Source organism: Oncorhynchus kisutch, linkage group LG25, assembly GCF_002021735.2.
Source record: "Oncorhynchus kisutch isolate 150728-3 linkage group LG25, Okis_V2, whole genome shotgun sequence".
Classification (NCBI taxonomy): domain Eukaryota; kingdom Metazoa; phylum Chordata; class Actinopteri; order Salmoniformes; family Salmonidae; genus Oncorhynchus; species Oncorhynchus kisutch.
Genome location: NC_034198.2, coordinates 1710659 through 1728675, shown reverse-complemented (window position 1 = coordinate 1728675; position 18017 = coordinate 1710659). Strand labels below are relative to the sequence as shown.

At 41.2% G+C, this 18017-nt stretch overlaps 1 protein-coding gene across 2 annotated transcripts in view; it reads left to right on the top strand.

Annotated features, from left to right (window-relative positions):
* Window positions 1–8451: 8451 nt before the first annotated feature.
* dnmbp (dynamin binding protein) overlaps window positions 8452–18017 on the top strand; it is a 148984-nt gene continuing 139418 nt past the window's right edge. The window contains exons 1-2 of one of the 2 annotated variants that reach the window (XM_031804726.1): window positions 8452–8923; window positions 15062–15231. The gene's annotated coding sequence lies outside the window, so the exon portion shown is untranslated. The remainder of the gene's footprint in view (window positions 8924–15061; window positions 15232–18017) is intronic. The other variant, XM_031804725.1, reaches the window with a different exon arrangement.

The following is an 18017-nucleotide window of genomic DNA, read 5'->3' as shown; positions in this document are numbered from 1 at the left end:
GCTGGAGGCTTCGTGCCATGGATGATCACTGGAGGCTTCGTGACATGGATCATCACTGGAGGCTTCTTTCCATGGAACATCACTTGATGCTTCTTGCCATGGATCATCACTGGAGGCTTCTTGCCATGTATCATCACTGGAGGCTTCTTGCCATGGATCATCACTGGAGGCTTCTTGCCATGGATCATCACTGGAGGCTTCTTGCCATGGATCATCACTGGAGGCTTCGTGCCATGGATCATCACAGGAGGCTTCGTGCCATGGATCATCACTGGAGGCTTCTTGCCATGGATCATCACTGGAGGCTTCTTGCCATGGATCATCACTGGAGGCTTCTTGCCATGGATCATCACTGGAGGCTTCTTGCCATAGATGTAGGTAATCCTTTCTAAAGTGGATTTTTTGAAAGACATCACGTAGCAGAACTGCATAAGTGTTGCTCTCCACTTTCTGGAGGACCGAGTTCTGAAATTCTGACATTTGATTGAAAAAATGCAGACGGTGTCAAAAAGAGAACACAAACTAAGGGCAACCAAGGCATCTGTGACAGGGAGCGAGAGAAGTGTCCATCCATATATACAGGTAAGAGAGTCTAGCTAGCTACATTTTCAGATATTACACGTTTCTAATTTGATCAGAAATTTCATTTTCATTTCAAGTTAAAGTGTACTGTTAGCTAGCTAGCTAACATTAGCTGGCTGGCTAGCCAGCTAACGTTACGTGTATGATCTGTGTAGTACTATTATTTGTGTCTCAGAGCGATTTGCATTGCTAGTTTTAGCCTAATGTTAGCTAGCTAACATTGAACCTGGTTGGTTAGCTACAAGCAGATTCATGTAGTAACGTTATGAATTGGGATTATGGTAAAAAATTTCGCTAGCTAGTTAGCAACATGCCTAAACAAAAGACCACAATGCAAGTAACTATTTTAATAGAATGTTTATGATGTCACAGCGACAACTGTCGATAGACGTAGGTGGTAAAATTCTCTCTGGGTATCTACTCCGATTTCAGAGCACTCTCGTCTGAGTGTGCCAGAGTGCAGAATAACTGCCGAATTTACGAACGCTCAAAACCCCTTGAATATGGCCGGTGTCAGTCAATTTTGGCACAAAAAAAAGCGTAATTAAATTGTTGCCAGCAGCACAGTTGCAGTCATAAACTTTCTGCATAACATAAAAACAGCCTAACCAGCTCTGCTAGGGCAAGTAAAATGGTCAGTTAGCTTTTCTCTCATTTGTGTCTGGAGGTAGCTAAAAAACTAGCCAACTTTAGCCAGTTAGCTTGGGTGCTTGATTGCTGTTGTTAGGTCAGAAAGCTCTCATCAACCCTACTCCTTGGCTAGAGCATCCAGTGTGCACGGACAATCTGACAACGCTTTGAGTTTACGAACGCCCAGAGCACACTCTGGCACACCAGACTAAATTTAGCAGGCAGGTACAAAGTCCAGAAACAGGCAAAGGTCAAAACTGGGAGGACTAGAAAAAGGAGAATGCAAAAACTTGGAAACATACAAGACGAACTGGCACAGAGAGACAGGAAGCACAGAGATAAATACACTGAGGAAAATAAGCGACACCTGGAGGGGGTGGAGACAATCACAAGGACAGGTGAAAAAGATCAGGGTGTGACACTCACATGTGAATCCTTAAAGAGATGGGTGGGGCTAAAGCTTAAGAGGGTGTGATTGATGCTGAATGGGTGTAGACAAAGAAAAGCTCTCCAGTTGGTACCAAAACATTCAAGGGCCATTTTCTCAAAAGTGAGGTTTGAAGTTGATCAACTTTCCCATTGTTGCGCCTTTCAAGTGGTGCAGTGGTCTAAGGCCGAGTGGTGCAGTGGTCTAAGGCACTGTGCTGCAGTGGTCTAAGGCCGAGTGGTGCAGTGGTCTAAGGCCGAGTGGTGCAGTGGTCTAAGGCCGAGTGGTGCAGTGGTCTAAGGCCGAGTGGTGTAGTGGTCTAAAGCCGAGTGGTGCAGTGGTCTAAGGCCGAGTGGTGCAGTGGTCTAAGGCACTGTGCTGCAGTGGTCTAAGGCCGAGTGGTGCAGTGGTCTAAGGCCGAGTGGTGCAGTGGTCTAAGGCAGAGTGGTGCAGTGGTCTAAGGCCGAGAGGTGCAGTGGTCTAAGGCAGAGTGGTGCAGTGGTCTAAGGCCGAGTGGTGCAGTGGTCTAAAGCCGAGTGGTGCAGTGGTCTAAGGCCGAGTGGTGCAGTTGCTAGCGGTGCCCATAGAGATCCTGATTTGACCGGGAGACCCATGGGGCGGCGCACAATTGGCCCAATGTCGTCCGGGTTAGAGGAGGGTTTGGCCAGCAGGGATATCCTTGTCCCATCACGCTCTAGTGACTCGTGGCGGGCCAGGCGCATGCACACTGACACAGTCTCCAGGTGTATGGTGTTTCCTTCAACACATTGGTGTGGCTGGCTTCCGGGTTAAGCGGGCATTGTGTCAAGAAGCAGTGCGGCTTGGCTGGGTTGTGTGTCGGAGGACGCATGGCTCTCGTCCTTCGCCTCTCCCGAGTCCGTACGGGAGTTGCAGCTATGAGACAAGACTGTAACTACCAATTGGATACCATGAAATTGGGGAGTTAAAGGGGGGTTAAAAAATTTAAAAAACACTTTCCCATTGTTCCTCAACTGTAGTTTATGATATACCATTTGCTAGCTCTGAGTCTGTAATTTTATCCAACGTTAAAAAAACACCTTTTCAAATTTTGCATCCGACTTTGTGGCTGTGTTATCTAGTGGAAATAGCTCTGTCATTTCCTGGTTGCTAAAATTCTACGCTGTTCACTCAATTTCAGGCTGTGAGAGAAAACAAGGGATTCATTGTACCATCTAAATCGCTAAGAAATATATTTTCAATATGAAAAAAATAGCATTTTTACTGCTTTTCTGAAGTTGGTGGACCAAAACCAAAACCGAAAGCTACAAGTTACTTTTGATTTTGGTCCACCAGCTTTAACCAGCAGTTCTGGTCTATTGAAGATATATTTTACAGTGATTTAGAGGGTACTGTTGGGTTCTGAGAATATGAAATATACTTGTAAATATATTCATGTCACTGAGGGAAAGCGATCACATGTGACAGGCATTGATGAGGGGAGAGAGCCATGGATTACTGATGAAGCGGGGGTCGAGATCAGAAGCGGGGCTCTGAGACTATCACAGTGCAGGTGCATTTATACGGAGACTTGATTACACACAGGTGGATTGTATTTATCATCATTAGTCATTTAGGTCAACATTGGATCATTCAGAGATCCTCACTGAACTTCTGGAGAGAGTTTGCTGCACTGAAAGTAAAGGGGCTGAATAATTTTGCACGCCCAATTTTTCAGTTTTTGATTTGTTAAAAAAAGTTTGAAATATCCAATAAATGTCGTTCCACTTCATGATTATGTCCCACTTGTTGTTGATTCTTCACAAAAAAATACAGTTTTATATCTTTATGTTTGAAGCCTGAAATGTGGCAAAAGGTCGCAAAGTTCAAGGGGGCCGAATACTTTCGCAAGGCACTGTATATTACCCACCACTGTGACCTGTACGCTCTCGTTGGCTGGCCATCGCTGCATGCTTGTTGCCAAACCCACTGGCTCCAGGTCATCTACAAGTCTCTGCTAGGTAAAGCCCCGCCTTATCTCAGCTCACTGGTCACCATAGAAGCACCCACCCGTAGTATGCGCTCCAGCAGGTATATCTCACTGGTCACCCCCAAAGCCAATTCCTACTTTGGCCGCCTTTCCTTCCAGTTCTCTGCTGCCAATGACTGGAATGAACTGCAAAAATCTCTGAAGCTGGAGACTCATATCTCCCTTACTATCTTTCAGCACCAGCTGTCAGAGCAGCTCACAGATCACTGCACCTGTACATAGCCCATCTGTAAACAGCCCATCCAACTACCCCATCCCCATACTGTATTTATTTATTTATCTTGCTCCTTTGCACCCCAGTATCTCTATTTGCACATTCATGTTCTGCACATATATGATTCCAGTGTCTAATTGCTATATTGTAATTACTTCGCCACCATGGCCTATTTATTGCCTTACCTCCCCTATCTTACCTCAATTGCACTCCCTGTATATAGATTTTTATTTTTTCTACTGTATTATTGACTGTGTGTTTGTTTTTTCTATGTGTAACTCTGTGTTGGTGTATTTGCCGAACTGCTGTGCTTTTTCTTGGCCAGGTCGCAGTTGTTAATGAGAACTTGTTCTCAACAAGCCTACCTGGTTAAATAAAGGTGTTCTCAACAAGCCTACCTGGTTAAATAAAGGTGTTCTCAACTAGCCTACCTGGTTAAATAAAGGTGTTCTCAACAAGCCTACCTGGTTAAATAAAGGTGTTCTCAACAAGCCTACCTGGTTAAATAAAGGTGTTCTCAACAAGCCTACCTGGTTAAATAAAGGTGTTCTCAACTAGCCTACCTGGTTAAATAAATGTGTTCTCAACTAGCCTACCTGGTTAAATAAAGGTGTTCTCAACAAGCCTACCTGGTTAAATAAAGGTGTTCTCAACTAGCCTACCTGGTTAAATAAAGGTGTTCTCAACTAGCCTACCTGGTTAAATAAAGGTGTTCTCAACTAGCCTACCTGGTTAAATAAAGGTGTTCTCAACTAGCCTACCTGGTTAAATAAAGGTGTTCTCAACTAGCCTACCTGGTTAAATAAAGGTGTTCTCAACTAGCCTACCTGGTTAAATAAAGGTGTTCTCAACTAGCCTACCTGGTTAAATAAAGGTGTTCTCAACTAGCCTACCTGGTTAAATAAAGGTGTTCTCAACAAGCCTACCTGGTTAAATAAAGGTGTTCTCAACTAGCCTACCTGGTTAAATAAAGGTGTTCTCAACAAGCCTACCTGGTTAAATAAAGGTGTTCTCAACTAGCCTACCTAGTTAAATAAAGGTGTTCTCAACTAGCCTACCTGGTTAAATAAAGGTGTTCTCAACTAGCCTACCTGGTTAAATAAAGGTGTTCTCAACTAGCCTACCTGGTTAAATAAAGGTGTTCTCAACTAGCCTACCTGGTTAAATAAAGGTGTTCTCAACTAGCCTACCTGGTTAAATAAAGGTGTTCTCAACTAGCCTACCTGGTTAAATAAAGGTGTTCTCAACAAGCCTACCTGGTTAAATAAAGGTGTTCTCAACTAGCCTACCTGGTTAAATAAAGGTGTTCTCAACAAGCCTACCTGGTTAAATAAAGGTGTTCTCAACTAGCCTACCTGGTTAAATAAAGGTGTTCTCAACAAGCCTACCTGGTTAAATAAAGGTGTTCTCAACTAGCCTACCTGGTTAAATAAAGGTGTTCTCAACTAGCCTACCTGGTTAAATAAAGGTGTTCTCAACTAGCCTACCTGGTTAAATAAAGGTGTTCTCAACTAGCCTACCTGGTTAAATAAAGGTGTTCTCAACTGGCCTACCTGGTTAAATAAAGGTGTTCTCAACTAGCCTACCTGGTTAAATAAAGGTGTTCTCAACTGGCCTACCTGGTTAAATAAAGGTGTTCTCAACCTGCCTACCTGGTTAAATAAAGGTGTTCTCAACCTGACTACCTGGTTAAATAAAGGTGTTCTCAACTAGCCTACCTGGTTAAATAAAGGTGTTCTCAACTAGCCTACCTGGTTAAATAAAGGTGTTCTCAACTAGCCTACCTGGTTAAATAAAGGTGTTCTCAACTGGCCTACCTGGTTAAATAAAGGTGTTCTCAACTGGCCTACCTGGTTAAATAAAGGTGTTCTCAACTAGCCTACCTGGTTAAATAAAGGTGTTCTCAACTAGCCTACCTGGTTAAATAAAGGTGTTCTCAACTAGCCTACCTGGTTAAATAAAGGTGAAATAAAACATTTAAATATATTTAATTGCTACAAACGTTGTTGTTGGCTTATTTATTTGTCTACGTTCAGCTGTTGCAGATTGAGGGGGTGGATTCATGCAATTTAATCTGGTAGGAACTGCTTCAGAGGACAGTGTCTTACAGAAAATTATTTTTATTCACAAAGTCAATCATCAGAATAAAACACTCTTCAAAGTGTTCCTCGCACATAGCGTAACTCCCCTTTCTTCACGTCCTCAAAGGACTTCTGCAGACGGATGTCCCTACGCCTGATGTTTCTCAGCCACATCTTCCTCCTGAATAATTACACAAGTGTGTAAGGTTTAATCTCACATTTTATTATACTATATTTTGTGTTATTCTCACTTAAAATCTGAACATAGGGCAACAGAACGCAAGTAGTTGCCTATATACTATTTTTACAGACATCTACCATAATTTAAGAGGTACTTAATGGTCTTCTACAACTCGATAAATTACTTTGCAATGACCCAGTGTCACAGATGATGGCTCCTATTGATTGTGCAGCATACCCTGGGATGGCCTTAGATGTAATATGGCTGGGCACATTGTTAAACTAACGTTAGCTAGCCATGCTGCCTCATGGTAGTTGTGTTAAACCCAGCTATAGATTTGTTTCATTACTGGTCCTCTCTAGGTTTCTTCCTAGGTTTTGGCCTTTCTATGGAGTTTTTCCTAGCCACCGTGCTTCTACACCTGCATTGCTGCTGTTTGGGGTTTTAGGCTGGGTTTCTGTACAGCACTTTGAGATATCAGCTGATGTACGCAGGGCTATATAAATACATTTGATTTGATTTGGTTGCTAGCATGTTTGATCTATCAGTGATTATTGCTTTGGTGATTGATTCAATGGGTAGTCATGGATACAGCACACTGCAGATGACATAGTCAACAACGTGTGCCTCACCATGTAATAGTTACTCTAAATGCATCTTTATCATTTAGGAAATACCTTTCAACATCTGGAAACTGTAAAAGGGATATTCCTCCCTTCCATTTTACAGTAAACAAGGTATTTATTGATAGCAAATGTTTCTTATCATTAAAACAGTTGATTCACAAAAGGAGTACTAGTAGAGGGAAAACTTGCAAAGAAATCGATTTCTAGCTATTTAAGCCAAGTATGTTTTGTTTTTTTAGTTGTGAATTAGCTAGCCAGCTAGATATCTACTTGGGACAGCTAGTTAGCTACCGCCAAGAAGAGGACGAAGACCATTTGTGCCTCACTGAATATGCATGACGTTCATCAGGAAAACGCCCACTATCTAAGGTAATCGTCCTAAACAAAGTAATCTATATAAACAATTAGGTAAGTCAAGTCTACTAAACTTAGTGCACTCTGTTTGTTATAGATTCTAGTTTTGGAAACAGAACACTGTATAGAGATCAAATGTTTAATTTATGAGAAAATTTGCAGAATATCGGCCAAAATCCATCTAGCTCAATCTTCTCCCACTGCCGGCCACTGGGCTTCTTCTCACATTTATACATCCAGTGAAATATGTATTTCACTGGATGTATTCTGCAGAGCAGAATTAGGCCGATACCCACTAATTATCAAAATCCAGAAAAGAGCCGTTAAATTCTACAACCACCTAAAAGGAAGCGATTCCCAAACCTTCCATAACAAAGCCATCACCTACAGAGAGATTAACCTAGAGAAGAGTCCCCTAAGCAAGCTGGTCCTGGGGCTCTGTTCACAAACACAAACAAACCCCACAGAGCCCCAGGACAGCAGCACAATTAGACCCAACTAAATCATGAGAAAACAAAAAGATAATTACTTGACACATTGGAAAGAATTAACAAAAAAACAGAGCAAACTAGAATGCTATTTGGCCCTAAACAGAGAGTACACAGTGGCAGAATACCTGACCACTGTGACTGACTCAAACTTAAGGAAAGCTTTGACTATGTACAGACTCAGTGAGCATAGCCTTGCCATTGAGAAAGGCAGCCGTAGGCAGACATGGCTCTCAAGAGAAGACAAAATGATGTGGAAACTGAAACTGAGCTGCACTCCTGCCCAATGTGTGACCATATTAGAGAGACATATTTCCCTCAGATTACACAGATCCACAAAGAATTCGAAAACAAATCCAATTTTGATAAACTCCCATATCTACTGGGTGAAATTCCACAGTGTGCCATCACAGCAGCAAGATTTGTGACCTGTTGCCACAAGAAAAGGGCAACCAGTGAAGAACAAACACCATTGTAAATACAACCCATATTTATGCTTATTTGTTTCCCCTGGTGTACTCTTAACCATTTGTACATCGTTACAACACTCTATAAGTAATATGACATTTGTAATGTCTTTATTGTTTTGAAACCTCTGTATCTGTAATGTTTACAGTACATTTTGATTGTTTATTTCACTTTTGTATATTATCTACCTCACTTGCTTTGGCAATGTTAACACATGTTTCCCATGCCAATAAAGCCCCTTAAATAGAATTGAATTGAAATATCTGTCTCGTCTATCTGTGGTAAAACCATGTCTTATTTTCATTCAGGCAGAGAAAGGGCAGCCATTGGGTCCCTCTCATGAAAGGGGAGGTGACGTTGACGTCAGAGAGGAAGAGGCGAAGCGAGAGGTTTCACTCTTGCCAAAATCAGTCCAAAATAAGCCCAATAAGTTTCGATGGGTTTATTTTGGACCAAAGCTTGTCGCCCGCCTTCCCGCCTTTGGGACAACGACTCCCATTGTTAGGGCGGAGACATGAGCATCTCGCCATTATATATTTTTCTAAGTAAACGGGGAACGACCCTGAGATTCAACTTTCATAGGATGACAGCTGATTCCAAGACTATGACACAAGTGTTGGCAAGCGACTTTTTTTGTAAAGTGTCTAACCAATGAGCATTGGAAGTGATTTGTAGACAGTGAACGTGTCTGTTTTGTAAAGAACATTTTATCTTAGTTGCAGTAGGCGGTGGATGTGGCCGCAGCATTTATTGCCTGAGTATCAACGAAAGACAGCAACACGGACCGAAAGTTAGATAACTTGCCAGACTGAAATATAAAGACTTGATTTGACCACTTCGGTAACTTCGTCACGGATGCTACAGGTAAGCTATCAGGAGGCAACTTTTGCTTTTATTATACTTTTACATCAGATCTATTTTCTTTTCATGCAAGCAGAACGCATCAACGATCACATGATGAGGGACAGATGTCCGTCTATACAGAGCCGATCAGCTGTCACATTATAGGCTACTTTGTAACAGTCACACACTTACCACGAATATAGGCTGCTACACTGTAGTTGAAGTGCTGCAGCTATGGCGATATTGTTACCTCTACATTTGTTGTTCCACTCTCATAAGTGAACATGAAACCAGTTGCAAATTGTTATGCGTTTTATACAATTAACATGTTTAAAAAAAAATATAATGATTGCTTAATATATGAAAAGCAATCAATTACTCTCCCCATCTATACATTTTGTATGGCTATAGGCTACTCAACCACGGCAACAGAACACAAAAGTTCTTAGGGCTACTTATTAACGAGGGACGTGAACGGAGTACCTAAATTCTAGATGGTTGTTACCATACCACTAGCAGGACGGATGTGTATAGGTTGAGAACTAGGCAGTGGATGACATTACCAGTCATCTGGCAAACGTAGCCTCGTCGTTGTCAAGGTTTGTGAGGCGAGAGAAAACATTGACAAAATATGATGCCTGCAGGCCTAGACTGAAACCTAGGCCTGCGACGTGACGTTGGAATAACCCATGCCGACAAAACGACGTGTAGCAGGTTTTTATTTACTTTCCAAAAGCATAATTTGTCTTCTGTCAAAGCCTATACTTGTTTGTAGCCAACATATTCCCACCCTACCGTTACGCTTGTTTACACTAAGTGTGTTTTCATATATAGTCCCTCTTAAAATAACCGATTGCACTCTGGGGTTAAAAAAAAAAGTATTCCCACTGCCCTTGCATTTGAATGAGGACTCAATTATTTTTTTTCCAGTTCACTTCACGTATTTTGTGGAATGAATCAGCAATTTGAATTCAAAGCGATGTTTAGAAAGGACCCAAGATCATTTTCCAAAATTAACTCAATGCACTTTTACAAAGTGCAGGACGAGCCATTCTATCAGAATGGTGTTATCGGACAGTTCGATATACCAACTTACATTTTGGAAGCTAATAGATTGCATTTAATTGAAATATGAGACATAATAATTACTCAGAAGATAATATTAACATGTAAATATTATTGGTAACAAATAGTTATTAATTTTCTAACTGCTGACTAAATAATGCTGTAATTGAAAATTGTACACTCAATGAAGGCTACTGCCCCTTTAAGAATAGATTTTGTACACTTTGTTGTGAATCTTACCAAATATGTTTTCTTCTCACACTATTCAAACCCCACAATCAAATAAACGGCTTATGAAGATCTCACCCTATAGATCACATATTGCAAACAAATACTCTTCAACTAAAAACATATTTTGACATTCCTGTTCATCCTTGGCAGTCAATATCCAAAAACAGCAGACCTTTTTTTTTCTCTAAAATATTTCACTTGTGTATATTCGTTTTTATTTGATGACTTTATTTTTCATTCCTTAGGCATCATCTCCACTCAGGCAGTAGCAGGCAAAACGCCAGACAAAGTTCTCTGTGATCCCCATATTGTACTGTCTTTAGACAAAATAATTTTTACTAGTTCTTCAAAGTAGTTAAGGCATAGTATCCCTCTCTCGAAGTTGATTATTCCTGTCTCATTTGGTCTTTGGGTACCAAACCTAACCGGTGTAAAAGTGTATCCATCTCTATCCGAGCTGTAAATATCAGGCGCAATGGATTATGGTCATTGTAGGTAATTACCACATTTCTGTGCTGAACTAGGTTAAATATTTGCTCCCTTCAACTCCCTCCCTTTAACACCGATACCGATTATTGGAGGACCGAAACAAGCCGATACAGATTTAATCGGCCGATATCTTTATTTATTTGTACTAATGACAGTTACAACAATACTGAATTAACACTTATTTTAACTTAATATCAATCAAAATCAATTTAGCCTGAAATAAGTAATGAAACATGTTCAATTTGGTTTAAATAATGCAAAAACAAAATGTTGGAGAAGAAAGTAAAAGTGCAATATGTGCCATGTGAAAAAGCGAATGTTTAAGTTCCTTGCTCAGAACATGAGAATATATGAAAGCTGGTGGTTCCTTTTACCTTGGAATATTGAAGTCTCATGTTAAGAGGTTTTAGGTTGTAGTTAATATAGTATTTATAGGACTATTTCTCTCTATACCATTTGTATTCCATATACCTTTGACTATTGGAGGTTCTTATAGGCACTTTAGTATTGCCAGTGTAACAGTATAGCTTCCGTCCCTCTCCTCGCCCCTACCTGGGCTCGAACCAGGAACACATCGACAAAACCCACCCTCGAAGCAGAGCAAGGGGAACAAATACCCCAAGTCTCAGAGCGAGTGACGTTTGAAACGCTATTAGCGCGCACCCCGCTAACTAGCTCGCCATTTCACATCGGTTACACCAGCCTAATCTCGGGAGTTGATAGACTTGAAGTCATAAACAGCGCAATGCTTGAAGTACAGCAAAGATCTGCTGGCAAAACGCACGACAGTGCTGTTTGAATGAATGCTTACGAGCCTGCTGCTGCCTACCACAGCTTAGTCAGACTGCTCTATCAAATATCAAATCATAGACTTAATTATAACATAATAACACACATCAATACGAGCCTTTTGTCATTAATATGGTCGAATCCGGAAAATATAATTTCAAAAACAAAAAGTTTATTATTAACACATATACCCTGCCTCTGTGTGCAATGAACGCAAGAAAAGTGACACAATTACAACTGATTAATATTGCCTGCTAACATGGATTTCTTTTAGCTAAATATGCAGGTTTAAAAATATGTACTTCTGTGTATTGATTTTAAGAAAGGCATTGATGTTTCAAATCAAATCAAATCAAATTTATTTATATAGCCCTTCGTACATCAGCTGATATCTCAAAGTGCTGTACAGAAACCCAGCCTAAAACCCCAAACAGCAAGCAATGCAGGTGGAGAAGCACGGTGGCTAGGAAAAACTCCCTAGAAAGGCCAATACCTAGGAAGAAACCTAGAGAGGAACCAGGCTATGTGGGGTGGCCAGTCCTCTTCTGGCTGTGCCGGGTGGAGATTATAACAGAACATGGTCAAGATGTTCAATGTTCATAAATGACCAGCATGGTCGAATAATAATAAGGCAGAACAGTTGAAACTAGAGCAGCAGCACAGTCAGGTGGAAGTTGAAACTGGAGCAGCAGCATGGCCAGGTAGACTGGGGACAGCAAGGAGTCATCATGTCAGGTAGTCCTGGGGCATGGTCCTAGGGCTCAGGTCAGTTGAAACTGGAACAGCAGCATGGCCAGGTGGACTGGGGACAGCAAGGAGTCATCATGTCAGGTAGTCCTGGGGCATGGTCCTAGGGCTCAGGTCCTCCGAGAGAGAGAAAGAAAGAGAGAAGGAGAGAATTAGAGAACGCACACTTAGATTCACACAGGACACCGAATAGGACAGGAGAAGTACTCCAGATATAACAAACTGACCCCAGCCCCCCGACACATAAACTACTGCAGCATAAATACTGGAGGCTGAGACAGGAGGGGTCAGGAGACACTGTGGCCCCATCCGAGGACACCCCCGGACAGGGCCAAACAGGAAGGATATAACCCCACCCACTTTGCCAATGTTTATGGTTAGGTACACGTTGGAGCGACGACAGTCCTTTTTCCGCGAATGCGCACCGCATCGATTATATGCAATGCAGGACACGCTAGATAAACTAGTAATATCATCAACCATGTGTAGTTAACTAGTGACTATGATTGATTGTTTTCTATAAGATAAGTTTAATGCTAGCTAGCAACTTACCTTGGCTTCTCACTGCATTTGCGTAACAGGTAGGCTCCTCATGGAGTGCAATGAGAGGCTTAAGCGTTGGACTAGTTAACTGTAAGTTTGCAAGATTGAATCCCCGAGCTGACAAGGTAAAAAATCTGTCATTCTGCCCCTGAACAAGGCAGTTAACCCACCGTTCCTAGGCCGTCATTGAAAATAAGAACGTGTTCTTAACTGACTTGGCTAGTTAAATAAAGGTGTACATTTTTTTTGTGACCAAATCGGTGTCCAAAAATACAGATTTCCGATTGTTATGAAAACTTGAAATCAGCCCTATTTAAATCAGCCATTCCGATTAATCGGTCGACCTCTAGTCTGAGTTCCTTTGTTGTGTTCACATTACACACAAAATGTTGCGAACCGCACTGAGTAAAAAAAAACTGCGTGAAAGGGACCAAATGTGAAACACCCGAAGCTTCACTGGTGTCGGAATGCAATCATGGTTACGTTTTAAGACACCGTGGAGCCGGAGCGGGTCAGAAAATGTACCTCAATGCAGGGATGGGATATGCCACTGTACTTCAAATGTTACTTTTATCCACACTGATACATTGAAGATACTGTTAGTTTTTCTAGAAAACTGCCCTTTTTGTCTTCATGCTAGCTAGCATTCGGCACTACAGCAAATTTTGGGATGTCAAGTGTAAAAACTGCTCGCTGGAGTCATCTGAGCGCTTGGCTTTTGAGCTTACCCGTTAGTGACTGAATACTGATATATTTGGTTCTGACTCGCTACACGCTGTCCAGCAAGAACAGTATGGATGCTTCTCCGTCCAGAACTTTTATTTTCATCACTACCGCACACTATAGTATTCCCACTGAAATCTTTAGTCTACATAGGATAGACTTGTGGTTCTAAAGGGAGGAAACGTATACAGTGGGGCAAAAAAGTATTTAGTCAGCCACCAATTGTGCAAGTTCTCCCACTTAAAAAGATGAGAGCCCTGTAATTTTCATCATAGGTACACTTCAACTATGACAGACAAAATGAGAAAAAAAATCCTGAAAATCACATTGTAGGATTTTTTGATGAATTTATTTGCAAATTATGGTGGAAAATACATATACATCTGACAGTATTAATATAGTTGTACATGCAATAGGATAGTATATATACAACAGAGCAGCATATACAGCATATACACATCAGCAAAAATTGGTCCGACGGCCCATCCCTGGGATAGATTTATGGCCCCTCTCTCACCGACTTGGTGTTTCTGGTGCCACGGAGTTGTAAATCTTACTGTGCATGCTGAGCTCAGAGGACCATCTCCAAGAATTCTAGCAGGTTCTAGAGTTCACCAGAGCATAGAAATTGTGTGAACTATGACAGCGCAGTGGTATTGTGCTCATACAACTAACCATCTGTTAACAGTATGTGCCAATACTCACGCAATTAAGGCAGTGCTGGTACTTACAATATAAACAACACGCACAAAATATCCCTCCCTAAAATTACACCAACAAAACACAAAAAAATGGATCAGCATGCTTTGTAATGTTTCTAAAACGGTACATGTAATTAAAGAAGTAATGTGCTATATTGTTTCGTTTCCTTTTTTGTGACCAGAGTCTTTTAACCAAAATCTCAAAATAACCGAAACATTCCAAATGTTAAAATCAAAAGGCCTGACCGGATTAACATGACATCAAATAACACAGCCATATCCTTACCCCTCTACATAATCAGAAATGTTTAGGTTACATGAAAGGCTATACAATTTAACACAATCCCAACATAAAAAAGCCTATTGCAGAGAAATGCCTAACTATTTTGCCATGCCTGTTGATTAACCCAAAAAATAGGCTACCTAATTAAATGCTCTCCATAGGCTAAGGAAAACAATTATTTAAGGACAAATAAACATTGCCATTTTTAAATTTAGGTCTTGATCATTATTCCGATTTTATTCCGAAAATTGTGTTAAATGAGGCATTCGTCAGTCACAGGATCTCTCGCATTGCAAATTCAGCACATGTACTCACAGGCCTGATATAGCTAAAGTACTGATTAACACAAGATGGTGCCGATAGAGATGGCAGCTTTACTTCTAGTCCTTAGGAAACAGTATTTAAAATAATAATAATAATAATAATGTATTATTTATTACATTGTTGGCCCAGAAAACCTTAAGTGTAATGACATACAACCGGGAAGGACTATTGGATATCAGAGAGATGTCAACTTACAAGCACAACCAGCACTATGACCAGGAATACCTTGTTCCCAAAACGGATCCTTTTGTCTGCACCTCCCAGGGCATTTAATCTGATTCCAAAGGCTGACCCAAATCAACGCCTTCTGGAGGAGAGGGTGCCAGAACGGTCTTCTAGTGAGGCTTCGGGTGCGCGCACACCACCCACTGCTTAGTAGGCCAGCATCCCGGAGTCTCCTCTTCCCTTTTGACGTTGAGACTGGTGTTTTGCAGGTACTTTTTAATGTGCTTCCTGTTGAGGATTTGTGAGGCATCTGTTTCTCAAATTTGACACTCTAATGCGTTCTGAATGATTGTCACACCTTAGGGAGGGAGAGATGGCTTAAAGGGTTTTATTTGTGTTCTCTTATTTCAAATTGACAAGCAGTAGCCTATGCATTGAAATTACATGCACTCTGTCCATACAGCTCGATATCAAGTATAGGTCTAATGTAAACACTATTATTATGGATAACAATAATTAATTGTCGTCTTTACTATCATTAAACTGAAGACTTAGAGTTTTTATCAAATATTCTCTGTAATTAGTATTACGCGATTAGACTGATTATTCATGTACATTTAATTAACTAGGAAGTTGGGGCACCAAGGAAGAATATTCAGATTACAAAGTTATCATATCCTAAAATAACTTTTCAGATATTTTATCTGAACAATTAGTCTTCGAATTAATGAATTATTTACTTTACCTCACGTTATTCTCATTCCAAACATCGAAAATGGTTGGTTCTCTGCACAAACCCAGTCTTCACTATGAGTCATCCATACATAAATTGTCTTAAATAATTTATTTATTATTAACTGAGTATTTCACAGAAATGCCTAAACAAACAAACAAACAAGGTAAATGTGGTTACATTAAATGATAGGAGAATGTGCCCTAGTGGGCTAAACCGGCATGGCGGCTTGTTAGACAAAAGGGGAAGTGGGGGTCGACTAAGAAGTCACTACAGAGTGATAATTCTAACAATTGATATGCTAATCCTTTACACATGAACGCTCACTCATTCAGGAACAATTGCAATCAATATATATATTTACGCTCAGTGTGTCGTCTTGATCGCTGGTGAAAAGTCTTTCTTTTGAAGAATTGTCCGTCTCTCTCCCTCTCTCGTTTGTGGTTAGAGGGGATTGTTCAGAGTGACATTCTTTATAGAGTGGATGTTTCGGCGGTTGTCGTTCTTCGCGTTCAATGATACCGAATTCCTAGCTGCAGACTAGTAATCAATATCAAAGACTTGTTCTTATTCTGTCGGTATCGATAGTCTAAGAGTTTAACCATGTGGTATGGTTAAAAGATTCAGCAATGGTCTAAAACCTTTGTACTCTCCTAATGGAGAAAAACATGTTCTGCAACCTTTAGCCATCTCGTAATTGAGGTAAGCTCGGTCTGCTGATCGAAAACCCGAGTGGGGGTTTTACTCGGAAGGGCCGAAGAGGGCTGTCCCAGGAGGCCTAACCCTAACTGGGCTCGGGCGGTCCTCTGATTTAGTAAACTCCAATCCCCTTTTTGAGTTTTCCTTCATTGAACAGTCCAAAATCACTTTGTAAAATTGTGTAAACAGTATCATACTCACTCATTCATCTTATACAACAATTAGATGTAACCCTCATATCTGAGGCTATTATATAAACAGCGTTATGGTAATGTGGCCACGCCGTCTCCCATGAGCTTCCCCAAGTTGTGACAAACGGACCAGTTCGTAGCTGGATTCTTCACCGATCTTTTATACTTTCTCCGGAACATGCAATTTGTTCGTACCTCAAATTCTGTGAGGTGGAAGGATTTCCTTTGTTCTCCATGAAAATCTACTCTCTCTATACTGTGTGGCCATGTGGCAGGGTCTTCTCAGGAATTTACGACCTCTGACCACAGCAGCCTAGTTGAAGGGGGCAAGGGGGAGGCAGGGAGTGGGGGATGGGGTTGCTATACCCAAAGAGGCCAATGTCATGACATAATCATGTAATTTTTATTCGGTTAAATAGGCTATATTACCTAGTATGCCTGTTGCCTGTCACCACCAGCAACACCTCTTCTGGTGTCAGTGTACTGGGCACAGAGAGATGGCACAGTGTCTCACACCTTCATAGACAAAGCATCGATAAAGCATTGGAGTGCTTCAGGGCACAGCATCAATGCTTCTTTTCTGCAGGCCTGCAAAAAGAATGTCCAGCTGGGGTAGTATGTGCTGGAACAAATGAAGGAAAAAAATGACATCCTTGTCCTGTAACATCCTTGTGAGTCCCTTGGCCGATCTGACAGTGATATTGGAATGCTTTCAAAGCACTCCAGTACATCATCTTTGTTTTTGTGCATAGTGTTTACAACACGAATCTGGAACTTCCAGGTCTAGGATGCGTGGGAGAGTGTGCCACTGCTGTCCACCACATCGGTCATTTTGTGGGAATGTGAGAAAAAGGTTGAGCCCACTTAAAGCTGTGAAAAATACACAAGCCTATGTAACTGCTGATGCTGCTTTTTACATCACCAGATTGAGTTGGTGTGCGTAACAGTGGAGAAGGTAGGGATTCGGGTAGATGTCTTGAATTTCGTCTTAATGCCAGTTGAACCACGCATCACCCTTGCCCAGTCATATTTTTAAACAGTAAGCTTCCCCTTGTCTGCTGCTTGCTCTGGAAAATGTAGGCCCAGATTTTCAGGAAGAGGCTTGCTGATGGTATCTGCATTGGTCCCTCCTTCCAATTTTACGAATCCCCAAAATCCCTCCATGTAGCTTAAACGATTGTCTCATCCGCTTGTATGGACATGAAGTCAACTCCTATACAATCTGTCCTTGGATTGTGGTGAGATTAAAGTCCAGTAGCTCATTCTGTATGGTTTTGAATGTGCCTTTAAAAACTGTTGCATTGTCCAAATACGCTTTCATTGACCTGTCCAGCGATGACACAAAATCAACAAGTCCCCTAAACACTCCCGGGTCCTCTGATTCTTCTGTTTCATGTCCCCTAAGTGCCAGCTCAAATACGCCACAGAACTT